The sequence below is a fragment of the Protopterus annectens genome, chromosome 4.part0 (genome assembly GCF_019279795.1).
Source record: "Protopterus annectens isolate FY-2018-M chromosome 4.part0, PAN1.0, whole genome shotgun sequence".
NCBI lineage: Eukaryota > Metazoa > Chordata > Ceratodontiformes > Protopteridae > Protopterus > Protopterus annectens.
The window spans coordinates 252,440,238-252,467,209 of NC_056733.1; the positions used below are offsets into that span (position 1 = coordinate 252,440,238).

Consider the following 26,972-nt stretch of genomic DNA (forward strand, 5'->3'; position numbering starts at 1 on the left):
GTGATAGGGAAAAGGGTATGATATAGCCTCTGGTAACAACTCTTTGTACCCACTTGTCTTGAGTGATATTTAGCCAGGCTTCTTGGTACAAAGAAATGCTACCCCCGACCGGCCCCAGAGAAGCGCAGTCGGGCTCCACATCAGGAGCACTGATAAGGCCGTCCTCGAGAGGAATCACGGCCTTGTTGATATTGCAGACCGCTCCTGCCTCTAGGGCGACATCTGCCATTTCCTCCTCCTCTGCCTCTGAAGGAGGATTCACCGTGTGTCAGGAGAGACCCTCTGGGACTTCTCGAACCACATTTTACCGCCTCTTTGACCCTTGGGGTATGGTCTGGAAGGAACAGTAAAACGCACTCCCACGGCAGACAGCGTCTTTCCTTCTTGCTCACACCGAGGGAGTGTATCCTTCACCTTGGAACCAAACAATGAGGAACCATCAAACGGGGCGTTGGTGAAAGTAGACTTGAACGGTTATGCAAAATTACATAAACGCATCCAGGAGTGGCACCTCAAGGCAACTCCGGAACCCGCTGCTCTACTCGCTCCATCTGCAGCATAAGATATAAGTCGCATGGAAGAGTTAACCACAGAATTTAAGGTGGACAACCGAGAAGAAATTTTGTCAGGATCTCCCTTCAGTACACGCACCTTGTATGGAATCTCCTAACTCCTTGAGGGGATCCCTCCGCAACTTCGTAAAGTGCGTGAGATAGTTCAACGACCAAAGGGTAAAGGCCGCTGAACTAAAAATACGCTTCCCAAATCTGTCCATCTGCCGAGACTCCTTGTTTGGCGGATGTGCAGATGAAGAGGTCTCCACTAACTCCTACTTCGTGGCCACCACCATGGCATCTAAGGGAACACCCTTGGACAAGAACTTTTTACCAGGAGGGGCAGACAAGAACTTATTTGGTCTCCTCGGGGCTGGCTCCACGGTGTCAGGAATATCCCACACCTTTCGACTGCCTAGATCCATTAGTTCGTCAAAAGGTGGAGACACCCAAGAGGCAGAAGGTTGAGACCCGAAAGCCTTTAGGTATACAGACTCCTCATCAGAAGGGTTAATAGTGGGCCAGTCGCACCTCTGCCCAAGGATGTCTAAAATGTCCAGAGGAGACATCATCAGAGGATGACTTGGGGGACCCTTCTGACTCCTCGAGGTCAGTGTCCGATGTCAAAGACTCATCCTGGGAGTCAATATGTTTCCTCTTACATAACTTCTTCTGGGGAGGCTCCTCGGAAGGATATTCCGGGGAAGCCTCGGAAGAGTGGGGGCCACCAGCCGATGGCTCCTGAGGCTGCAGGTTTCTGCTGTCTCCAGAGAGAGTAGGGGCTGAGACTGAAGTGGGTGCACTCGGGGGAAGAGTGCCGGTGCCAGTGGTAGGTGCTGGAGAATGAGACAGCATGCTCTCATCATCTCTAAATGCCGACCTCTCTGGCTCTGAAGACCTCCCCCGCTCCGAAGAGGTGCGGGTTGATGCTGGAGTCAGAGCTGTCGGCTCCGAGATAGATGCAGGGTCCGAGCTCACCCTGGCCGAAGCACCGAGAGGAAGGCTCGGAACCTAAGAAGATAGATTCTAACCCTCCCTGCCAGTGCCGACAGGAGAGCTCCGGCCTCTGGCCACGACGGATGGCACCGAGCGTGTCTGAGCCGAACCCAGCTCCAAGGCAGCAACAAGGTGAGTTGGAGCCGGCATTTCCTCTGTTGGCATCAAGCACTCTGGCTCCGAAAGGCCAGTATGGCTCGGAGGAGGAATAGCAGACAAGGGCAAATCTGGGTCAAGTAGCTCCGGAGCCAACTGGGACAGAGCTAACAATAATTCTGGCAAGGCAGACGACTAGAGTCTCAGCACTACCCTCTCCACATCTTCTTCTGAAAGGGTCCTGGAAGACATAGTTGGGGATCTTGACCTGGGGGGCACTGGAGACTTAATTGTTATGGACACCGGTAGGGAGCTTACAGACCTGTTCCGAGTAGCAGAATCAACTGCTGTATCAACTGTTTCAGAGATCGGTTCCGAAACCCCTGTAACCGACTGACACCACCATGATGCTCTCCTTCGGCTCCGAAGGCTGAGGAGTCGAGGAGGCAGATTTTGACTGTCTTGATTGTTTAAGAGGTGGCTCCGAGACACCAATCGGTGCCGGAGAAGGCCTTTTGGAGGATTTTGATTTCCTAGACTTAGAGGAAGCCTAAGAGCTGGATCGTGCTTCCTCAAAGCATGGTTTCAATAGACCCTTGAGTGAGTTTGTTCTTCCTCTCCTGTAACACTCTAGGAGAGAAAGCATGGCAGAACAAACACGACTCCTGTAAGTGGATGGCCCCTAAGCAGTAGACAGCTACTGTGGCCATCCGTTAAGGACATCATTTGGAGCATTTCATACACTTTTTGAACCCCGAGGGTTTATGCTCCTTACTTTCCTTAGACATATCTACACACACAGCTCAGTGAGACTGAAAGGAGAAAGAAAGGAAAGAAGGACTAGGTCCTCTAAAATGGGCCTAGCCCTAAGGAGGAGTTACACGAGGATTAGGTCCTCTAACTTAAACGGGCCTAGCCCGGTGTAGTGAAACTGGGTCTTCTAACTTAAACAGACCCGAAAGGAAAGCTCAAGCACACAAAAGAAACTGTAAATGACACAATAACTTTCTATTCTTAAATAAACTTACAATCCTAGTAACTTCACAAGCGGAACCCCACCAAAAACAAAGTCCAAATAGCAGAAAACTAACTGCTAACGGTGGCCAAAAAAAGCCAGAACAACAACAGACAAGACAACAGGAGCCCCTATTGACTAATAGAAGAAAACCGCCAAAAACTCTACCTAATAAATAATGCGCAACATTGCCTAAAACTAACGGGCACACAGTGAACCAATAAACAACTAGAAAACTAAGTTGCACTCAAAAAAGGCAAAACAACTGCCTGATACATTAGCAATACTAAATATACAATACTAAAGCATTGAACATGATACAATATGAAGAATTTTGAAAACCTTAGCCAGAGAAGCACAACCGAACTAGTCGACGCAGCAAACGAGATTTGGGATTGTACTGGTGCACCATGGGATACCTGCTTAGCCACGAGCCATCCAGAAGTCTTCCAGCTTGTAAATCGGCAGAGTTGTAGCAGAGGATCGGCTCTGAACCCATATGTAAAAATGAAGATGAGATTGGACTACCTAATATCATACGCTTTCCCATATCTGTCCATTGTTCAAGACTCCTTATTTGGTGGATGGAAAGATGAAGTCTCAGCTAACTCCTTTTTGGTGGCTGCTGACACCACCATAGCATCTACCGGGACACCTTTGGTTAAGAACTCCTTATCTGATGGGGCAGTTATGAATTTGTTGGGCCTCCTTGGAACAGGTTCTACAGATTCTGGAGAGCCCCACACCTTTCGAATGACTACACCAAGGAGCTGGGCGAAAGGCAGAGACACCCAGGAGGTGGAGGGTCGAGATCCAAATACCTCCAGGTATACGGACTTATCCTCAGATGGTGTAAGGGTCTTCCAACCACCTCTCTATTTCAGGATCTCTAGGATGTCTGAGAAGGAGACATCCTCAGAGGGTGACCACGGGGACCCTTCTGAATCCTCTAAGTCCATATCAGAAGTGACAAGACTCCTCAGGGGAGTCTAGATGTTTCCTCTTACAAGTTCTGTTCTGAGGGACCTCTCCGGAGGGCTCCTTTGGGGAGGTTTAATAAGAGAAAGACTCACCCAACAGGGCATCCTGAGGCACTGGTTCTCTACGTGGGGGTGGGGTGGGGGGTGGTACAGAGGCAGACACCGGCACTTTTGGGGGAAGAGAGCCTGGATCCAAGGGTGGAACCCCCAGGGGTGACAGCACACTCATCACCTTGAAGGCACCATGACCTGGGCCCGAGGTAGCCTTCGACTACAACGAACCAGGAGACTTCTCCCGAACCAAGGAGGTGGGCTACCAGGCTGATGTAGGTGGCGAGCTCACCCACGCACAAGGGTCTGACCAGACGGGGCAGCGTCAGCTCCCAGACATCTCAACAGAACATGGTACCGAAAACACAGGGGTGAGTCTCGGACCAGACGGTTCCACCACGAAGACATCCAAGCACAACGGCTCCAAAACCACTCTGGTCGGAGGAGGAACAGCAGAAGGGGCAGGAATAGAAGTCTGTTCCAAATCCTTGTGGGCTGGACTCGAAAGGATCTTGGCTAGCGCCGGAGTCAGAAGCAACCTCCACACCGTCACCTGATAGACTCCTGGATGATCGAGAGGACGGGGCCGGTGACTTTATGCTACCAGCCACAGACTAAGATGGGTGACTGGAAGACTGAGGATACCGGCTCCAAGGTTGGGAACCAGCTCCGTACATGAATCCCAGTCGTTACCGACAATACTGGTGGAACCGAAGGAGTAATTTTCTTGGGCCTAAGAGCCTTCAGGTTCGAAGTCGAACACTGAGGGTTTCTTAGCCGGCTGATAGGCAGGAGCCGAGGAAGAAGTTCTTTTTGCAGATTTGTCCGACTTTGGTGACTGGGACGATTTTGAAGAGGTCTGGTTCCCTTCGACAGCCTCAGCAAACGGAAGCAGTCCCTTAACCATCAGTTAGTTTCTACGTTCCTGTAGAACCCTGGAACTGAAACTATGACATATTGAACATGAGTCTTGGAGGTGCACCGCACCTGAACAGTAGCCACAACTAGTGTGTCCATCCGTTACAGTAGACACAACTAGTGTGTCCATCCGTTAAGGACATTTTCTGAGTGCAGGAGTTGCATTTTTTGAAGCCAGACTGCTTCACTTTTCTGCCTTCCTTTGATATAGTAACAACCAAACAACCACCACAAAGTACAGTTTTGTACCTACCATAAATGTAGATGTCCGATAGGAATGCATCTGCAGTCCTTACAAATGGGTAGTCCTGTCGTCAGGCAGCCCTTCGGTTGGCCGGATTCCAAAGTCTGGGTCTGGCTTCGGCTGGTGTCGCGCTTCACCCGACGTCATAGCTGCAGTTCTTCGGGTATAAAGGCATCATCCGACGCCATTTTCCTCAGTGTTTCTTGCCCCAGATGCCAGGTGCCCTCTTGGATGGCTAAATTTGGATAAATACCAATGTTTCCAAATAGTAGAAAGCAAACGCATAAAATAAGCATGTATGTACATATATACAAACAAATACACCATAATAGATCCCCCCCAAGCTAGCTGAAGGATGGCAAATACCCTAGGAGTACCACAGAGGGGAAGGAGGGTGGGTAATCCTGACTGCAGATGCATTCCTATCGGACATCTACATTTATGGTAGGTACAAAACTGTACTATGTCCTTCAAGGATGCATCTGCAGTCCTTACAAATGGGTAGAATACCATAGCTAAACTAGGGGAGGAGGAAAAAGGAGAGATTATGGTGTAGTTAGGATCCCTTGCAAAACAGCAGTGGCAAAACCTGCTCGGGATCTAGAGTATAAAGGTAAATTGTAATGCTTGGCAAATGTATGCACGGAGGTCCAAGTAGCAGCCTCTATAATGTCCTTGGTAGCCACTCCTCGTAAGAAAGCTGTGGTAGTGGCTGTAGCCCTTGTGGAGTGAGGCCTGATGTTCTCTGGAGTTTTCTTTCCATGGTAGGAGTAACAAAATCTAATGCAATTTCCTATCCATTTGGAGATTGTCTGTTTTGAAATTGGTTTTCCTTCCTTTCCTGTTGCATATGCTACCAGAAGCTGGTCAGTTATTCTATTGGACTTGGTCCTGTCCAGGTAGTAACGTAATTGTCTATGTACATCCAAGGTATGCAACAGTCTTTCTCCCCTGTTCTGTGGGTTGGGGAAGAATGCAGGTAGGTGGATAGCCTGATTTAAAGACACTCTGGATACCACCTTAGGCATAAATGTAGGATTTGTTCTCATGGACACTATCTTGATGGAAGATCAGGAAGGGTTGCACTGCCATTAATGCCTGTAGTTCAGAGACCATTCTTGCTGAGGTGATTGCCAGCAGGAAAGCAGTCTTCCAGGATAAGTATTGTAATTCTGCTGTTGCTGCCGGTTCGAAAGGGGGAAGTGTCAATTTTTCTAGCACAAAGTTCAAGTCCCATGCTGGCAATGGTGGTTTCCTGGGAGGTTTTACATTTTTAATTCCTCTCAGAAACTGCCTGAGCAGAGGATGTGAGAAGACAGGAGGATCCAAGCTGTATTCTGCTGAAATAGCTGATGCATGTATCTTGATGGAGGAATAGGACAGGCCTGTATGGAAGAGCTCTGCCAAGTACTCCAGGATGTTGGCTATGTTTACCAGTGCCACATCTTCTCCCTTTGCAGTACTCCAAATGAGATATCTTTTCCATTTTGCTGCATAATTCTTTCTTGTTGAAGGTCTACGAGCCTCAAGCATTATGTCTTTAACCCTTTGGGATAAATTTGGGTTAATTGTTCTTATGTAATGTTCCAGGCAGTTAGCTGCAGAGTTTTCAGGTTTGGATGCAGGATGTTGTAGTTGTTCTGTGTTAACAGCAATGGGATCAGGGTAGTGCCCATATTTGTTCCCGGGACATGCTCCTCAGTAATGGGTACCAATGTTGCCTTGGCCAGTCTGGAGCTATCAGAATGATCCTTGGACGTTCCTCTTTGATCTTCAGAAGCACCTTGTGCATCAAAGGAAGTGGTGGGAATGCGTATGCTGTCAGGTTTTTCCAACTGAAAGATAGGGAGTCCACCTTCCAAGCAAGTGGGTGGTACGTCCTTGTGCAGAATTTCTTTAGCTGGTGATTGAGTGGGGATGCAAATAAGTCTGTTTGTGGTAATCCCCATTCTCTTGTGATGGCTTTGAAGATGTCCGGATGCAGCATCCATTCGTGGGCATCCGTGGTAGTTCTGCTTAATATGTCTGCTAGAATGTTTTCTTTTCCCGGTACAAAAATTGCTTGTAACTGAATGTTGTAGCTCAGAGCCACATCCAATAGGTCCAGTGCCAGCCGGCATAGAGGGTATGAATGTGTGCCTCCCTGTTTGTTGATGTACCACATAACTGTGGTGTTGTCTGTCCTTATCATCAACTGACCTTCTTGGAGAAATGGTCTGAATGACTGGATTGCCAATTTTACTGCCAGCATTTCCTTTAGATTTATGTGCAGGTGCAGCTGGTCTTGAGTCCATAAGCCTTGTATGCACTTGTCCAGCATGTGTGCCCCCAACCGAGGTCTGAGGCGTCTGTCGTGATGGTTTGGCTTGGTTGACTGTTGCAGAAGGGCAATCCTGTGTTTGATTGACAGGCCTGAGCCCACCATGGGAACTCTTGCTTCAGGCATGGGATTATTGGAATTTTGGTTTCTAGGCTGTGCTTGTGTTGAGACCACAAATTCTTTAGGTACCACTGTAGCTTTCTCATATGCAGTCTGGCATGGGGGACCAGAATTATGCAGGATGCCATGAAGCCTAGGGCTTGCAGTACTTTTCTTGCAGTTAGATGGTTCTGCTTTGTTAATGCCAAGAAGTAGAGAGGTAGTTGCTCTTTCTTTTCTGCAGTTAGGAATGCCATTTGTTTTGATGTGTCCAGCTCTGCACCCAGAAAGGTTATTCTTTGGGATGGAATCAGCCTTGACTTTTTATATTGACTGTATATCCCAGGGCTTGCAGCAGGTAAATGACTCTTTGTAAGTCTTCTGTTAGCTTGCTTTTGTTGTCCGCTTGTATCAGGCAGTCGCCCAGGTAGGGGTAAATTTGGATTCCTGAAGTCTGCAATGAGCAATTACTGATGCCAGGCATTTCGTGAACACTCTGGGCGCAGTAGATAAGCCAAAGGGCAATGCTGAGAATTGATAATGCTCTGATCCTGCAAGAAATCTGAGGTATCTTCTGCAATTTGGTCGTATGGGGACGTGCAGGTATGCCTCCTTGAGATCTAGAGTTACCAGCCAAGACTCCTTGCCCAGCATGGGAAGAAGCTGCTGTAGGGTCAGCATTTTGAATTTTGGAACAATGAGGAATGTGTTTAAAGCGGACAGGTCGAGAATAGGCCTCCATTTGCTCTCTTTTCTTGGTACCAGGAAGAGTCTGGAGTAAAATCCCTTTCCTTGTTCCATAGATGGTACCTTTTCCACAGCTGTCATTCTTAATAATTGAGATATTTGCTTTAGAGCTGCTGTCCTTTGAGTAGGTGGTAGGTTTGGCATTCCTCTCTTTCCTGGTAGAGTATGGAAATGGAACCTATAACCTTGGTCTATAGTTTGCAAAATCCATTTTTCCCTTGTGATGCAATGCCAGTTCTTTGAAAATAAGGTTAGCTTTCCACCTAAGGGTGCTTCCAGTTGTTCCCTGGTAGGCGGTGCCACAGCCAAGTCACTGTGATTGTGTTGTTGTAGTGGTGGTGGCTGCGTCTGTGCCTCGCTGGTTGTTACCCTGCCACTGGCGTCCTCTGTAGGCACCCCTGGATTGGTTTCTGCCTCTTGAACGCCTATTCCTGCCTCTCTGTGTCTTAGAGGAGTCCGGAAAGGACCAATTCTTGGAGGGCCAGTTCCTGCTAAACCTTGCAGGTTGAACCTGTAAGAAATCTTTCACTGTTTGTACAGATTTCGCCTTCTCTTCCATCTTTTTCAGTACCTGCTGTGCAGGAGAACCAAATAAATTTACTTTGTCCATGGGTGCATCTAAAAGCTTTGATTTGACATGGTATGGTAATGCCTGCTCTTTCAACCATGCATGTCTCCTGATAACTGTGCCAGTCATGGCTGATCTAAAGGAAGCCTCCAGTGTATCATAGCCACATTTTAAAGAATGGTTACTAACCTGCTGTATGTTATGTACCATTTCCTGAACATATTTCTTATCTAAAGATTCTTCAGAGGATAGCTTTTTAGTTAACTGGTCTAGCATAAACTCTTGATATTGAATCATATGAAATTGACAATTCAAAGCCCTAGCTGACAGAGTAGCAGAAGTGTAGACTTTTTTTACCCCATCTCTCTAAGGACCTGGATTCCCTTTCAGAGGGGAGGGGGTTTTTAGCAGATGTAGATGCTACAGCCTTAGGGCCCTGGGAGATAGTCTCTGGATCTGCAAAAGGAGCCTTGTATAAATGGTGATGAGTATCGGGCTTAGCAGGGGCCGGAGGTAATGAATCAGGAGCAGAGCAAGCATCATTAAATGCATCATCTACAACAGAAAGAACTGGAGGTATAGCTAAAGGCCTATGCTGTGGCAAATGTAGAAAGGTTCTAAGCCTTTTTCTGGAGTCTGAGAAATCTTGGCCCTGCCACTGAAATTGTTCCCTCATAGCATGCAAGGTTTCCCCAAAGGAAAATTCCTCAGGTGGAGAGGCTGAAGGTATGGACTCTTCAGCATCAGAGTCTTCGTAAGGGAATAAGGAGCCTCAGGATGGTCTGTATGTTCTGAGTCATCAGAGGAATCATCTGTGGATACTGGCTCTGGGGGCTCTGCTCTAGGCCTCTTCTCTGGAGATGGATGAGTGGTCCTGTCTGGTTGAGGCTGGGATCCACGAATTAAAGAAATGAGATCCTCTGCCAAAGAAAGCATATGGGAACTGGTGCTGGGCCTGTGAGAGGGGCTTGACAGGCACAGTTTTGAAGCTTTAGCTGCTTTAGCCCTGGCAAAGGCCTTAATAGACATGGCTGCAGGAGGCCTAGCAGCTCCACGTGCAAGGGTTGAAATATCCAAGGGGATAGTGTCTGATAATACGAGAGAAACGGCAAGTGCAGGTAGGATTTCAGAAGCCGATTCCACCAGGTTAGAAGAGGCCTCGGTAGAAGGCATGTTTTCGGCTGGGGAAGAACGCTGCTCGGTTTCAGCGAAACCGAGACACTCGTGGTTGGCATTACCGCGGTTTCAGCCGAAACCACGGACCGCGAGTGTCGGTCCTTTTCCTGCTTTTGGTTATTTGTGAAGTCGGAGGATCCGACGGCATGATATAAGCAAAATCAGAGCCGAAAAACTGCTCTGAATTCCGACCGACGCCTAAGCGTCCGTCGGTTAAAAGAAGCACAGGCTAGACAAGCTGCTACGCCGTGATCTGGGCCTAAACAAGGTAAGCAGCAAGAGTGGAAATCTTTATGAGGTATTTGTTTCCCACAAGTTAAACAGTTATTCACTTTTTCTGACATCGGCTGAGGCAAGAAAGAGTCCCCAACGGGTACTTAGCTTTTAGAAGTCCTCAAGTAGTATTCGGTAGTAGTAATCTCTGGTTCTGACCGACCGGCACTTGCGAACAGCTTCTGCTTCGGCGCCACGGCAAGAAAGACTGGGAAAATGGCGCCGGCTGATGCCTCTATACCAAGAACTGCAGCTATGACGCCGGGTGAAGCGCGACACCAGCCAAGCCAGACCCAGACTTTGAATCCGCCGATCAAGGGCTGCCTGACGACAGGACTACCCATCTGTAAGGACTGCAGATGCATCCTTGAAGGACATCAATATTGTCCAGGAAATATGCAAGAAAGACAAAGATAGTAATACTAACAAAAACTATCAAGCTATCAAACACCACACTAAACAAAAAGATAATTATCTAGCTTCTACTCTATTTTTTTTTTTTTAACACTAAAGCAGGGAGAAAGGGGGCAAGAGGAGAGGCCTCTAACTAAAATCACGATCCCCTCTAGCCAGAGGAGACACCTCTGAAATCTCTTGGAAAATTGGTAAAGGAAGGAAAAAGTTGTCCTCTAACTTGGACGGACAGAAGAGAAAGACGAACCCTCTAACTCAAATAGGTATGTTAAGATTTAGAGTTTGAAAGCGGGACAGGGAGATGGAGGCCTGGCGAATGCGACGGCCAGCCATAAGCACACAATCAAGAAAAACTTAAAGATTCACTGCCGTGAAACCTAAAACACAGTCAACTAGTAAAACAGAATATATATACAAAATACTTTAAAATAGACTAATAATAAACCAATAATATACCCCAAAAAACGAAGTTCACTTAGTCTGAGCCTAGTGAGAAGCACCAAACGGCAAACAAGATCTGGATTATCTTCGCTAGGCATCATGGGATAGGTTATAGTCTTGAGCCAGTGGAAGCTCTCGAGCTCTAGTAATAGGCCGAGTCGGAACCGATGCTCTGTGCCGAACCCAACCAAACCTACCAGCAAGACTGAAGGCGAGACTGGACAACATATCATACATTCTTAGTTGACTCTTTCTTCCCACTACACCGCCAACATCTGCCATCTGCCTGAAGAAAAATTACATTGAGTCTGTTTAGGGTATAAACATATCTAAGCAAACACTTCCAAGCAAAACTCCTAAATCTTTTAGGCTTTGATGCATACGAGAGAGACATACATATGTCCTCCCATTGCTTCCTGTGAATTGCTTATCCAATCTTTTCTGACATCCTCTTGATTGATTCCTATAGTTATCGTGCAATAATTTATATGCCCTACTAACTAACCCTTATTTAACAGCAGCTTCTGTTCTTGATTTAAATAAAAGCTCTACCAGAGCAGTTCTTTCTCTAAGGATTCCCTTAACTCTTTTTCTTTGCCTATTACTCTGATATCACTTCCTGATTGGGAAGGCAATCTCTATAGCATGCAGTCCAAATGTCTTCCTGGCCTCTTCACATTCTATTACAATTCCCTCTGTAGTAATCTGCTCTCAATACCTTGGTTTCTTTGCCAGTTTTCTCCAATTCCAGCCCCCTCTTGCCTATTCTTTGTACCTCTAAATGCAGCAAACCTAATTTTACTTAATTCCCGTGTTTGCCTAGTTTTTAGATTACCTTGTCCTACTTTATGAATATATTCCTACATAATCTTAGCTGCCGTGACAACCTTTTTAATCCATATTACTAAATACTTAATTTTATTGTGTCCCCATAAACATGGGTATTGCTCGACCAATTCATATATGGGCAAACAGTTTACAGTCTGTTTTACCTTCATTAATCGTATATTCCAAAAAGACTTGCAACTCTCTCAACATGTTTTTCAACACTGAAATGTCCTTTTCTGGTTTTACCAGGTGAAAAAAATATCATTTGCAAATAAAGCCAACTTTTCTTGATTACCATAACAATTATATCCTTGAATTTCTGGGTTCCTTGTTTTCTTTGCCTATGGTTCTAAATATAAAGCAAATAAAGGAGAAAGATGACAACCCTGCCTGTTGGAGAACTGGCATTCTTGTTATCAATGAGGCTAATATTTCCACTCTAACAAAGCTTTCAGACTGGTTAGGCAATCACAGTTTGACTGTAAAGCAAAACTAATGTAAAGAGATGTTTTTTGGCTCTTTAAAACCCACACCCTCCATCACAGGTTCATAAACAAGAAAGTACAGTTGTGTACACTTACCATAAATGTAGATGTTCAAGTGTATTCACTGTTGCAGTCATCACATTTGGGTTATCCCTGCCAGGGTAGCCCTCAATCGGCCCGAATACCAAAGGCTTAGTATTTCTGCGTCGGTTGCTGTTGCTTCAGGACTGACGTCAGGTCAGTAGTATAAAGTAAGGCAGCCGATGCCATTACATCAGTTTTTCTTACCCTGCCAGGAGCCCCTAAGTGGGAGCCAGGATATGGTGGAAGAACCCCACCAGTAGAAAGTAAATACCAAAGAGTTCCTTGTAAGGAGAGCTAGAGAGAGAGAAAACAAGGGGATGGAGGGAGGGAGGAAAACCATGACTGCAACAGTGAATACATTCGAACATCTACATTTATGGTAAGTGTACACAACTGTACTATGTTCTTCGTGTTTCACTGCTGCAGTCATCACATTTGGGTTAATTCCTAAAGCTGAGTAAAGGTTGGAGGCAGTCAAGAAGACTAAGGGCTGGTTAGGATGCCCTGCAAGACTGCAGTGGCAAAGCCTGCCCTGGATTTGGAGAACATAGGCAGGTGGTAATGCTTGGTTAAGGTATGAACAGATGTCCTTGTTGCAGCCTCCAGGATGTCCCTGGTGGGGACTCCTCTGAGAAAAGCTGCACAGGTGGAGGCTGCTCTGGTAGAGTGAGTCCTGACCCCTTAGGGGGAGGTTTCCCCGTGTTGCTTGTAGCAAAAATGGATGCAGTGTACTATCCATTTACAAATGGTTTGTTTGGATACGGCTTTCCCCTCTGCTCCTGCAGCAAAGCTGACTAACTTTTAGTTATGTACTCACCATAACTTCAGATGTTTGGGATCCATCTCAGGATGCACCACTACCAGTCCCCCAGATCTAGTTTGTCCGCATACATGCACACATGCACGCTCTGATTATATAACATCGTCAGATGAAACAAGATAAAAACAGTAGAACTCAAACCGTTCAATCACTTCTGATCTCCAAGGCAGGGGAAGGAGATCCCAAACATCAGCACCTGAATCCTGGGTGGCTCACTGGAAAACACTCCTGAGTACCATGGAACCAAATGATGGGATTGGACCAAGTAGAGAATAAGCCTGAGTTATACAATCTCTAATCCATTTGGAGATAGTAGCTTTGTGATGGTTTTACCCAATTTATTGTCTGAGAAGGACACAAACAACTGGTCTGTGAGTCCTGTCTAAATAGAAGCAATTGCCTGTGAACATCCAATTTATGGAGAGTGTATTCTGCTTCATTGGAGAATTTTGGAAGAAAACTGGTAGCTCTAGAGATTGTTGGAGACAGAGATTAGAACAGAGATTAGGCCTAAGTGATACTCTATCCTTGTGGAAAATCAAGTACGGGTGGTTTAATGGAAGATGTTAATGCACGAAGCACCAAATCAAGATGGATGAAAAACTGGGGTCTTAATAAGGCCCCTTTAATGAAAGTTTTGCATAGTCTGCTGCTCATCAATGGAGGATCCATGGATTCAGAATTTAGAGATAGCCGCCAGTTGGACTTTAATAGTAGAGACAGAAGATCCTTGATTAAACAGAGATGTTAAGAACAGTGACAGGGTCTAAGCCCCTGAGTTGAGCCCAGATAGCAAACCTCTTCCACTTACTGAGGTACAATTTCTTAGTGGTGGGTTTGTGGGCTGAAGATAAAATGTGAATAACTATGTGTGACTTCTGACTAAAGTCACTGATGAATTAGCAGATCCGAGTTAGATCTAAAGTCCAAGGATCGCCCACATGTTTCTTCAGGTAGGAAACCAAACCTGACGAGGCCAGTATGGAGCAATCAGTATCATTGTGGACCCCAATTGAGAAGCTTTTGAATGACTTTGGAGAAGTGGAATCGGAGGAAAGGCATAAAGTAGCCCTGTTGGCCAAGGTTGTGCTAGAGCATCCATAGCTGCTTCCCTGATGTGGAGTCAAGGAGAAGAACCTTTGCACTGTTTAGTGGTGTTGCAAATCCCCATCTCCTGAAAACCTGAGCTGCTACTGTTTCGGACCACTCGTGAGGAGAGAGAATTGTCCTGCTCAATCTGTCTGCCAATATATTTGATTTCCGAATGTGCCCATTCCCACACCCTCATGGCCTCTCTGCAAAGAGGGTAAGATCTGGTCCCTCCTTGTTTGTTTAGATACCAGACCACCGACATGTTGTCTGTGTGGATGGCGATTATGCCCTGAGGGAGAAACTTGTGTAAGGCCTGTAGGGACAGAAGTACAGCCCTCATCTCCAATACATTGATGTGGAGAAGAGCTGCCTGGAAGCCAGGAGCCCTGAACTAACCTGCCCAGACAATGCCCCCACCCTATCTGGGAGGCATCTGTCGTCAGGGTAACCACTGGAGAGGGAATAACAAAGGCTTCCTTGATTTAGATTGGATGTCTGAAGCCACCTGTTTCTGTAATCATAATGGGATGATTGAGGGAAGGTCCTGAAAGGACCATTGAGTTGACAATAGCCACTGAAGAATCCTCATGTGCAGTCTTGCCAGAGGAACTAGAAGGACCGTGGCAGACATCGAACCTAAAACTTGTAGGACCATCCTGGCTGGGGCTTTGGATCTTGAAATCAGGGCTTGAACTTGGCTTAAAGTTTGGATCCATCAATTTTGAGTCTAGAACCTTATGCTGAGAGGGCAGCAAGACAGACTTTGACCAATTGAATGTAATTCCCAGGGTAGCACCCAGGAGATGGTGGCTTTGAGGTTGTCCATTAGTAGATGCCTGGTGGTGGCAGTCAGTAGCCAGTCGTCCAGATACAAGACTCCTCAGGTGAGCAGTCACTACTGCCAAACACTTGGTGAACACCCTGGGGCTGTGGTGAGACCAAAGGGCAGTGCACAAAATTGGAAATGACTGACTCCCAGGCTGAAGCGCAGATACCTCCTGGACGCCTGATGTATCGGTATGTGATAATTGAGGTCTATGGAGCACATCCAAACATCCTTCTCCAACAAGGAGAATGGATTGTAACGTGACCATTCGAATTTGGATTTGGTGACGGATTGGTTTAGTCTGCTGAGATCCAATATTGGTCTCAGGTCCCCTGTCTTTTGGCACTAAAAGAACCTCGAGTAATTCGGATCCGATCTGGTCTGTGGGGACCGTTGGATGACTCCTTTTCTAGCAGCTTTAAAGCTTCTTGACTGGGTGGTGGGTCCGGGATTTTTGGACGGTGGGGTGAGCATGTGAATGGGATGGTGTAACCTCCGGCAATGATCCGACCCATCTGTCCTGAGTGATTGATTCCCAGGCTTTTAGGTGCTTGGCAAACGGCACCCGACTGGCTCGAGCAGCACAGCCGGGCAATCCCTCATGAGGTGTGGGAGGCTGAAGAGCCACGAAAAGGACTCTCGGTCTCCAGGTGAATTGCCCTCTCTGCCTCTGGGGCTCCCAGAAAAATTTCCCGTCCTCTGCCTCTGGAAGGGAATCTTCCTGCTGTTGAGGAAAAACTTACGTGATTTACGGAACCACATCTTCCCTCCTCCTTTAGCCTTGGGATAAGGCCAAAGGGAGTGGAATAACGGGCACCTCGGCAGATAAAGTTTTTCCTCTTGCTCACAGCGGTAAGGGTGTCTTTAACCTTAGGTCCAAACAAAGAGGACCTGTCAAAGGGGAAGACTTGAAGGCCTTGTCTCCGTGAGAGCCACGCCTGTGCCTTATGAAATGAGCCTCATGGACGAGTTAGAAATTGATGTAAGGATAGCCAACTGAGAGCTAACCGACTGGGCTAGCTGCTCAGGTAGGTTACCCGAGAGGGAATCTGACAGCTCCTTGACCAGATCCCTCTGAAGTCTGGTAAATGTGCCAAATAATTCAGGGACCTTAAAGTAAAGGCCGCTGAAGTCAGTCCATGCTCCTAGACTCCTTATTAGAGGATGGACGGACGTTGAAGCCTCTGCCACGCCCTGTTGTGTAGCAGATGCCACCACCATGGCATCTACAGCCACGCCTTTATTCAGGAACTCCTTCTCGGTGGGGCAGACAAAAATTTGTTAGGACGAGAAGGGACTGGTTCCACGGTATCTGGATGTTCCCACGCCTCCGACAAACTAAATCCAGGAGCTGAGACACCCAGGAGGCGGAGGGCTGAGCCCCAAAGGCCTTGAGGAGCACTGACTCATCAGCAGAGGGGGTTTGGATATCCAGCCCTCGTTGTTTGAGGATCTCTAAGATGTCTGCAAATGAGACATCTTCCCCCTCCGCATCATCAAGATCAGTGTCAGATGTAATAGACTCGGGGAGTCCACGTGCTTCCTCTTGCACGATCTCTTCCTTGGGGGTTCCTCTGAAGACAACTCAAGAACCCTCAGGAGGAGGGAACCCCAATGGGGGTAACCTCAGGCCCAGGGGCTCCGCTGCCTACGGACAGGGAACTGCCAAAGACCCAGTCTCCACGCCCAGGGAAGGTGCTGGTAAAGCCGGGAGATGGCAAGAAGACTTGGCCAAGGCACTCCTCATAGCTCTGAAAGCCGGACCCCAGAATCCTGGGAGATAGCAGACGGAAGTCCCGCAGCCAAGCACCGAGAGGGAGGCTCGGAACCGATAGCATAGGTCCCAAACATCACCCCAGGTCCAGCCGAAGAAGTCCGTACCAAACTCGGACCGAAGGCCGGGTTGGAGTAAGGTCGGAGCCGACCATAAGATCTCCACCGGCTCCAACAGCACCTGCTCCGCGGTCGGAGGAGGAATAGCAATAACATGGGCATGGGCCATCGCTCCAAAGCCAACTGGGTAACAAATTTTTGAAAGACTGGGGACTGGAACAGTCTTTGGAGCACCCTGTCTATATCGAATCCGACATCCTCGATGACCGAGAGGATACTGAACGGGTTCGAGATGGCCTCTCAACGGCCCCAAAGGGCTAGGGGATCGGAGGCGACCCGATGACTATAATACCCACACTAGTTTCCATCGGCTCCAAGACCAGTGGCAGAGGAGTCGAGACTGGTGGCATCGAGGCAGACTGTTCCGCCTCGGCAACCGTCCTTGGAGCCAAGGAGAAGCCCTATGTCTTTTGGCGGTCGGATCCGACGGACTGGTCGGAGCCGACGCCTTCTTTTTTTAGCTGGAGAAGGAGAGGATGCCAAAGCTTCTTCAAAGGAGGGTTTTCTTAAACCTTTAAGAATGAGTTTATTTTTCCTCTCCTGGAGGACCCCTGAGGAAAAAGCGTGACACACACTGCATGACTCTTGTAAATGTTTTGCACCCAAACAATAAACACAGAGAGTGATCTGTGATTGACATCTTAAAATTACATTTGGTGCATTTTTAAAACCAAGGCCTAGGATTCTGAGACATTATAGCAAAATGGTAATACCTGACAGAAAAAACAACACTATCCACTTAACTTTCTGATTTAACTGACACTACCTAAAAATCGGTTCACAGCTACCGATTAGTTAAACAATCCGTAACAATTAACTCAAGGGTACTTTAAAACCCTCTAAGGTTTAAGAGGGGTTGACTGACCGGGAAGGCCCTAAGATGAAGGAGGCCTGAAATCAAAATCAACACCCAATCACACTACAAAGTTTCTCACAAAAGTCCAATCACACACAAAAAGGAAGATTAGCCGTTAAAACAGCTTTTTATGACAAGAACAGCAAATTTCTGACAGAAAAAAGTTAGTAAATATACTACTCAGCTCAGCCAGCTCGAGACCACGTCTTGAGATCTGGGGACTGGTAGTGGTGCATCCTGGGATATAGTAAGCTCAGCCAATAAGAGACTTCGCTCTTTGGCATAAGCGTGGAGCCGAGGGATCGGCTCCGAACCCATCAGTCAGAATGTAGGCGAGATAGGATCACATAACATCAATTGATCAGTCTTTATGATTGATTTAGTCCTGTCTAAATAGAACCTGAGCTGTCTGTGCACATCTGGAGAGTGCAGTATCCTTTTCTGCCTTGTTTTGTGGGTTAGGGAAAAGGGTGGGCAAATAAATGGATTGTTTGAGAGCCACACTGAACACCACTTTTGGCATGAAGGATGGGTTAGTCCTGAGGGAGACCCTGTCAGCATGGAAAATGATGAAGTGCTCTACAGCCATTAGTGCTTGTAGCTCAGATAGTCTTCTGGCTGAAGTGATGGCCAGAAGCAAGGATGTCTTCCATGAGAGAAGCTAACTCTGCTGAAGCTTCTGATTCAAAGGGGGGCAGGGTGAGCACAAAGTTTAGGTCCCAAGCTGGGGTAGGTGCTCTTCTGGGTGGTCTCAAGTTGCTAGCCCCTCTTAGGAACTGTTTGATGAGAGGGTGTGAGAAAAGAGGGTGCTCAGTGTTGAAATGAGCAGAGATAGCAGAGGCATGAATTTTAATAGAGGAAAAGGAGAGACCACTGTGTAGTAGGTCAGCCGGAATCCAGGTTCCATCTTGGTCAAAGGTCAATCCAGGATGAGAGGTAGGGAGTGCTGTGCCGTATCGGCTCCCTTAGCCTGGATCCAGGTGCAGAACCTTTTCTATTTGTCAGCATAAGACTTTCTAGTGCTAGGGCATCTGGCCTCGCGTACAACATCTAGAACCTGTTTACTGAGATTGGCAGCTTGTTCAGTGGTCAGGGAATAAGCCAGGCTGCCAAATTGAGGGTCTGCAATTGGGGATGCATGAATTCTCCTTCCCTCTAGGTCAGGAGTGTTGGGATCTGAGGGAGATGCCATGGTGGCAAAGGAAAGGCTGCGCAGCAGTGGGTACCAGTGCTGGCATGGCCAGTCTGGGGCAATCAGAATTGTCCTTGGTTTTACCTCCCTTATTTTGAGCAGTACCCTGGTAATGAGAGGTAGTGGGGGAAATGCAAAGACCGAGAGGTTGACCCACTGGAAGGATAGAGCATCCACTTTCCAGGCCCTGCAGTGAGGCTTCTTAGTGAAGAACATGCTGAGCTGATAGTTGGAGTGGGAAGCAAAGAGGTCGACCTTCGAGATGCCCCATTTCTGATGAAGGTTCTGTGGTCTAGCTGCCACCCATGTGGGTCCAGAAGATTTCTGCTTAAGTTGTCTGCCAGAGAGTTTAGAGAGCCTGGCAGGAATTACGCTAACAGGTGCAGTTGCATGGCTGAGGCTGAGTGCCAAAGGGTCATGGCGAGCCTGCATAGAGGGTAGGAGCGAGTCTCCCCCTGCTTGTTGATATACCACATCACAGTGGTGTTGTCGGTTTTGATCAGTAGAGCTCCTGGGGAGAGAAGGGGTCTGAAAGCAGTCAATGCGTGCTGCACAGCTAACATCTCTTTTTGGTTGATGTGGAGATGTATTTGACGTGGGCTCCATTGGCACTGTATGCACCTGCCATCCAGGTGTGCACCCCAGGCATAGTCTGATGCGTCTGTGGTGAGGGTCTGGATGACGTGGGGTGATGAGAAGGGTAGTCCCTTGTTGTGGTAGCATGTTGCTGCTGCCCACCAAAGAAAATCTTTCCTTAGGCAAGGTATCACTGGTATAAGAGAGTTTCCAGGTCTTTAGAGTGTTGACACCAAAGGCTTTTTAGGTACCATTGACGTTTCCTCATACGCAGTCTGGCATATGGAAAGAGTAGAATGCAAGATGCCATGAACCCCAGAGCTTGCAGGATTTTCCTTGCGGAGAACTGGGGTCTGGTGGCTAGTAGAGAGAAACAGGCTGTCAGGTAAGTTTGCTTTTCTGGTGTAAGGAATGCCATCTGGGATGCTGTGCCCAGGCTTGCTCCCAGGAATATAATTTTTTGGGTGGGTACTAGTTTGGACTTCTTTTCATTGATAGTGTACTCTAGGGAGGTCAGTAGGTCCTTTACAAAGGCCAGGTGCTTGAGCAGTTTTTCCTGTCTGTCCGAATTAGACAGTCTAAGTATGGGTAAATTTGAATATTTCTTTGTATGCAAAAAGCAATGTCGGGAGCCAGACATTTTGTGAAAACTCTGGGAGCAGTAGATAAGCCAAAGGGAAGCGCAAAGAACTGAAAGAGCAGAGATCCTGCCCTGAAACGTAGATATTTTCTGCATGATTCCCCAAGTGGGATGCGGAGGTAGGCCTCTTTTAGGTCTAAGGTGGCTAGCCAAGCATTTTTGGAGAGCATTGGCAGTAGTTGCTGGAGGGTGAGAGCATTTTGAATTTTGGTACTACCAGGAAGGTGTTTAGAATGGATAGATTGAGGATGGGGAGCCAGGTGCCCTCTTTTCTGGGTACCAGGAAGAGCCTGGAGTAGAAACCTTGGCATATCTGTTCTTCAGGAATGTGCTGTATTACCCTCATAGAGAGGAGGGAAATTACTTGTTTTTTGGTCTCTGCCCATTGGTTTGGAGGAAGATCTGGGAACCCTTTTGGGGTTGGTAGAGAGTGGAAAGAAAATTTGTATCCCCGGGACACTATGCTGAGGACCCAGCGGTCACTGGCAATGGTGGCCCAGGTGCTTGCGTGGAAGGAGAGTTTTCCTCCCAGGGGCAAGTGCAGGTGGGCAGAGGGGAGGGGGTGGAAGTGGAGAGTCATTGTGACTTCTTACCATGAGGGTGTGGCTTTCCATTCCTTGGTTTTGAAGTGGAGGAACTCCATTGCTTTGATCTCTGCATTCTCTGTGGCTGTTGTGGGGGGGGGGGGTCTGCTTCCCTGGGGTCTGGGCTGAACTGACCTGGAAGGGGCAGGAAAGGACCAGTGTTTGGAGGGCAATGCCTACTGAACCTGGGTGGCTGGACCTGCAGGAAATCCTTAACTGTCTGCATAGATGTAGCTTTTTCTTCCATCTTTTTTAAGACCTCCTCTGCCTTGGAGCCAAATAAGTTGTCTTTGTGCAAGGGTGCATACAATAGTTTACATTTGACATGGTCTGGCAAGGGCTGTTCCTTAAGCCAAGCATGCCTTCTAAGGACAGAACCGGTGACTGCTGCCCTGCAAGACGCTTCTAGGGTGTCAAAACCAGTGTACAGTGTGCTTAGTTACTTGACTTGCAGAATGCATCAACTCTTGTAACTATTTTCTATACAAGCAAGAAAAGATATTTTTTGTTTGAAGGTGTCAGGAGTCAAACTAGATTTCATAAAATCATCATCCACAACATCCAGGACAGGAGGAATGGCCAAGGGTCTGTGCTGTGGAAGATCTAAGAATTCCCCAAGTCTTTTTTTTAGACCGAGGGTAGTCCTGACATTCGCATTGGAAATGCTCCCTTGAAGTACGAAGGGTTTCCCCAAAGGAAAAGTCCTCGGGTGGAGAGGCTGAAGGAATGGATTTCTCTGCATCAGAATCCTCATAAACAGAGAGTGGTTTGCATGCCTTCATATTCAGATGCATTAGTGTCATCGGACTCCTGTTCGGATAAAACTACTGGGGACAAATTCTTTTGGAAAGGGTAGCTTGGCTTCCCTTGATCAGCATTATAAGGTCTTCTGCCATTTTAAGCATTTGAGACTGAGGCAAGGAAGCAGGTGCCCAAGATTGGGTCATTGGTTTCTTGGGTGTGGTTCACACCCTGGGCTTTAGAAACTTGGCAGTTTTCGAAAGAACAGTAGACGTGAAAGAAGTTGTGGTTTGTGTCGAGAATCGGTAGTACGAAGTACTTCCTTGGAAGCAAGTGCCTGCTCAGCGTCTCCGGACCATCCAAGGTAGACACAACCGCAGGATCCTTAGTCAAAGACTTTTGCGGCATACCGGACTCCGAAAGTGTCTTGGTAGCGGCCTGCAAATCCACAGAAGCGGGCATCATGGGCTGCAAAAGCACCTCACTGAGGACAGGAGAACTGACGACTAGCTTAACGGAAGTGTCATCGGTAGGTTTGGTGTGCGGTCTGTCTCTGTCTTTATCCTTACATTTTCTTGAATGATCTGCTGTCGGATGTCTTACCCAAGCCATATCGGAATTAGAGGACTGTGAACGAAAATATCTAGCTACAATACGGGCCCGGTGATGTATAGTTCTGGCATTGAACAAAGCACAAACGTGACAGCGAGGGATGTCGCGGTCTGGGCCTAAGCAAGTGATGCAGTAAGAATGAAAATTTCAGTGTGGTATTTTTCCACAGGCAAGACAATTGTTAACTTTTTCTGGCATCGGTTAGAGCAAGTAAAAAGGATCCCCAACGGGGTACTTATCTTTAGAAGACTTCAGCTTCAATTCGGAAAACGAAAACTGAGGTAGCGGCCGACCAGCACTCGTGCGAACTGCTTCTACTCGGGCTCCTTGGCAAGAAAGACTGGTGTAATGGCATCATCTGCCTCACTTTATACTACTGATGACTTGATGTCAGTCCTGAAGTGACAGTAACCGACGCAGAAATACTAAGCCTCTGGTATTTGGGCCAACTGAGGGCTACCCTGGCAGGGATAACCCAAATGTGATAACTGCAACAGTGAAACACGAAGAACATCTAGGCAGTCAGTCTGCAGACCGATTATAAACTTAGCTAATAACCCATATTTACAAGTTCACCGCAGCCTCAAGTATGGCAACATGAAACAGTTCGGGGTGAATTTGAGGCTGCCTATCTAATTACTTAGGTTTACCTTGAAGGTGGCAAGGATGCATTTGACATGTAGTTTAGCTTTGTGCTGGATGCAACAGATATACTCAGATAAGGATTTATCACTCCAAGGTGTCTTACCTATAACTGAAGGTTTAGTCCCTTTACCAGAGTACATGAAGAATTATTTGTTCTATGAAGGAAAATAATGTCAAAGAGGGTTGTACATTCCATTGCTTGATAAGCTAGAGACAGATATTCAAGGAGAAGTTTATCAGAGACGGAGCACAGAGAAAGGCATGACAATCTGTCTAAGATTTTTGAGTCCACTGAACTTTTTAGTTATGAAGATAGTACAGTTGTGTACACTTTCCATAAATGTAGATGTCAGAGTGTATTCACTGTTGCAGCCATCACACTTGGGTTATCTGCCTGCAGGTAGCCCTTAGTCGGCCAGAATACCAGAGTCTTGGGATTTCTGTGTTGGAGGCTGTCGCCTCTTCCATAACGTCAGGGGGTATAAAACAGGCAGCCGACGCCATTACATCAGTTTTTCTTGCTCCAAATGTCAGGAGCCCCTCAGATAGGAAGCTAGTACATGGTGTGGAACACCACCAGCAAAAAGTAAATACCACTGCCATTAAAAATGGCCATAGAAAGAATAGGTAGAAAAGATAGAGAAAACCAGGGGGGCGGAGGGAGGGAGGGAAGCAAGCCAGGACTGCAACAGTGAATATACTTGAACATCTACATTTATGGTAAGTGTACACAACTGTACTATGTTCTTCGTGTTTCACTGTTGGTCATCACACTTGGGTTGACTCCCAAAGCTGAAGAAGGGTTGGAGGCAGTCAAGAAGTGTTAGGGCTGGCTAGCAGGCCTTGTAAGACTGCTGTAGCAATTCCAGCTCTGGATTTAGAAAAAATAGGTAAGTGGTAATGCTTGGTGAACGTTTGTACAGAACTCCAGGTTGCAGCTTCCAGAATGTCCCTGGTAGGGACTCCTCTGAGAAATGCCGTAGAGGTGGAAGTAGCCCTAGTGGAATGTGTTCTGATCCCCTGTGGGGTAGGTTTTCCATGGTGCTTGTAGCAAAAATAGATGCAGTGTGTTATCCATTTGGAAATGGCTTGCTTTGAAATGGCCTTGCCCTCTGCCCCTGTAGCAAAGCTGACTATCAGCTGGTCAGACTTTATGAAAGGTTTAGCCCTGTCAAGGTATAACCTGAGCTGTCTGTGCACATCCAATGAGTGCAGGATTTCCCCTTTATTCTGAGGATTAGGGAAGAAGTTTGGCAAATGGATGGATTGGGTTAGAGCCACACTGGACACCACCTTAGGCATAAAGGACGGGTTAGTCCTGAGGGAAACCCTGTCAGCATGGAAAATAAAGAAGGGTACCACAGCCATTAGTGCCTGTAACTTGGACAGTCTTCTTGCTGAAGTTATGGCTAAAAAGGCTGTTTTCCAAAATAGAAATTTTAACTCTGCCGAAGCAGCAGGTTCAAAAGGGGGAAGCGTGAGCTTTTCCAGTACAAAGTTAAGGTCCTAGGCAGGGGTGGGTGCTCTCCTAGGGGGCCTTGTTAGCCCCTTCTCAGGAACTGTTTGATGAGAGAGTGAGAAAATAGAGGTGGCTCACTATTATGAGCTGAGATGGCAGAGGCATGAATCTTAATGGAGAAGGATAGGCCTCTGTGGAGTAGCTCTGCTAGGTAATCAAGGATTTGAGGTAAGGAGGGCAATGCTGTGTCCTTTCCTTGAGATAGATTCCAAGAACAATATCTTTTCCACTTTTCAGCATAGGATTTCCTAGTACTAGGCCTTCTGGCCTCAAGAATGAAGTCCAGCACCTGTCTGTTGAGGGTTGCTGGTGGTGTATTCAGGGAATAAGCCAGGCTGCAAGATTTAGGGTTTGCAACTGTGGATGCAAAATCTGTCCCTCCTGTTGAGGCAGCAGGGAAGGTGTCTGATGAAGGTGCCAGGGTGGTACTGTTGTCAGACTGCGTAAAAGTGGGTACCAGTGCTGGCGTGGCCAGTCTGGGGCAATAAGAATTACCCTTGGCCTATCCTGTTTGATCTTGAATAGTATTTTTGAGAGGAGGGGCAGAGGGAAAAAGGCATAAATTGAGAGGTTTTCTCATTTGAAGGATAGGGCGTCCACCTTCCAGGCCTTGCTGTGAGGGTTCCTGGTGCAGAATTTGCTCAACTGGTGGTTCTTGGGGAAGGCAAAGAGGTCCACCTCTGGTGTCCCCCATCTCTGGATTAGAAGGTTGAAGGTGTTGTGCTCCAATTTCCACTCGTGTGGGTCCAGGAGATTTCTACTTAAGCCGTCTGCCAGTGAATTTTGTTTGCCTGGCAGGAATTGAGCTTGTAGATGCACTTGGTTGCTCAAGGCTGTGTTTCACAGGGCCATGGCTAACCTGCAGTGTGGGTAAGAATGGGTACCCCCCCTGCTTGTTTATGTACCACATAGTGGTGTCTGTTTTTATCAGCAGCTGTCCTGGAAGGATTAGGTATTTGAAGGCTGTCAGAGCATTCTGTACTGCTAGTATCTCTTTTTGATTGCTGTGCAGGAGAATTTGTCCTGGGCTCCACTTGTCCTGAATGCATTTGCCTACCATGTGTGCCCCCCATGCATAGTCTGATGGGTCTGTTGTCAGAGTTTGGGTGGCAAGGGGTTGAGTGAAAGGTGGTCCCTTGCTGTGGTTGCATGCTTCTGCTCACCAAAGGAACTTTGCCTTTAGACAAGGTAAGATGGGAATGATTGCTTCCAGGTCCTGAGAAAGTTGGCACCAAAGACTTACGTACCATTGAAGTTTCCTCATATGCCGTCTTGCATATGGAATTAGCAGAATGCAAGCGGCCATGAACCCCAGGGCTTGCAGTATTTTATTTGCAGATAGCTAGGTTTTGGTGGCTATTTGTATGAAGTAGTTGGTCAAATAGACCTGTTTCGCTGGAGTGAGAAATGCCATCTGGGAAGTTGTGTTCAAGCATGCTCCCAGGAATACAATTTTTTTTAACTGGGCACCAGTTTTGATTTCTTTTCGTTGACGGTGTACCCCAATGAAGTTAGGGAGTCTTTTTACAAATGCCAGGTGCTGAAGTAGCAATTCCTGACTGTCCGACTGAATCAGGCAATCGTCCAAGTATGGGAAAATTTGGATATTTCTCTGCCTGCAGTATGCAATGGCTGGAGCCAGGCACTTTGTGAATACTCTGGGAGCAGTAGATAAGCCAAAGGGAAGTGCAAGAACTGATAGTCCATAGAGCCTGCCCTGAAGCAGAGATATTTCCTGCAAGACTCCCTTATGGGGATGTGCAGATAAGTCTAGGCTGACTAACCAGGTATCCTTGGCTAGCATAGGGAGAGAAGCTGTTGCAGGGTAAGCATTTTGAATTTTGAGTCCATCAGAAAGGTGTCGAGAATTGATAAATCCAGGATTGGGCGCCAAGAGCCCTCTTTTCTGGGCACCAGGAACAGTCTGGAGTACAAGCCCTGTCCCCTTTGTTCTACTGGAACTGGTTGAAAAGTCCTGATATTGAGCAGGGAAAGTACTTGCTTTTGAGCGCCTGCCCACTGGTTTGGAGGAAGGTCTGGAAACCCACTTGGGGTTGGCAGTGAATGGAAGTAGAATCTGTACCCCTGGGATACAATGTTTAGAACCCATCGGTCCTGAGTAATGGACATCCAGTTTTTTGCATGAAGGCCAAGTTTTCCTCCTAGGGGCGCAAGCAATTGGGCAAGGCTGGGCAGGATAATTGAAAAGTCATTGTGAACTTTTTCCAAAAGGGGGTGGCATACCACTCCCTGTTTTTGAGATGGGAGCACTCCATTGTTTAGATCTCTGCATACCCTGAATCTGTAGTCTAGGTGGTCTGTTTCCCCTGGGTTTGGACTGAGAAGGCCTGGAAGGGGCTGGAAAGGACCAGTTTTTTGAAGGCCAATGCCTACTGAATCTAGGTCACTGCACTTGTAAGAATTCTTTAACAGTTTGCATAGATTTAGCTTTTTCTTCCATCTTTTTAAGAACCTCTTCTGCTTTGGTGCCAAACAAACAGTCCTTATTTAAAGGAGCATCTAGGAATTTTGATTTGATCTGATCTGGCAAGGTTTGTTCCTTCAGCCAAGCATGCCTTCTCAGTACAGACCCAGTGACTGCAGCCCTGCAAGATGCTTCTAGGGCATCAAAGCCACACTGCAAGGTATGCTTACTAACTTGATTTGCAGACTGCATTAACTCTTGT

At 47.1% G+C, this 26,972-nt stretch overlaps 1 protein-coding gene across 1 annotated transcript in view; it reads right to left on the reverse strand.

Moving 5' to 3' along the window:
• MORC2 (MORC family CW-type zinc finger 2) overlaps positions 1–26,972 on the reverse strand; it is a 1,452,408-nt gene that overhangs the window by 672,157 nt on the left and 753,279 nt on the right. The window lies entirely within an intron of this gene.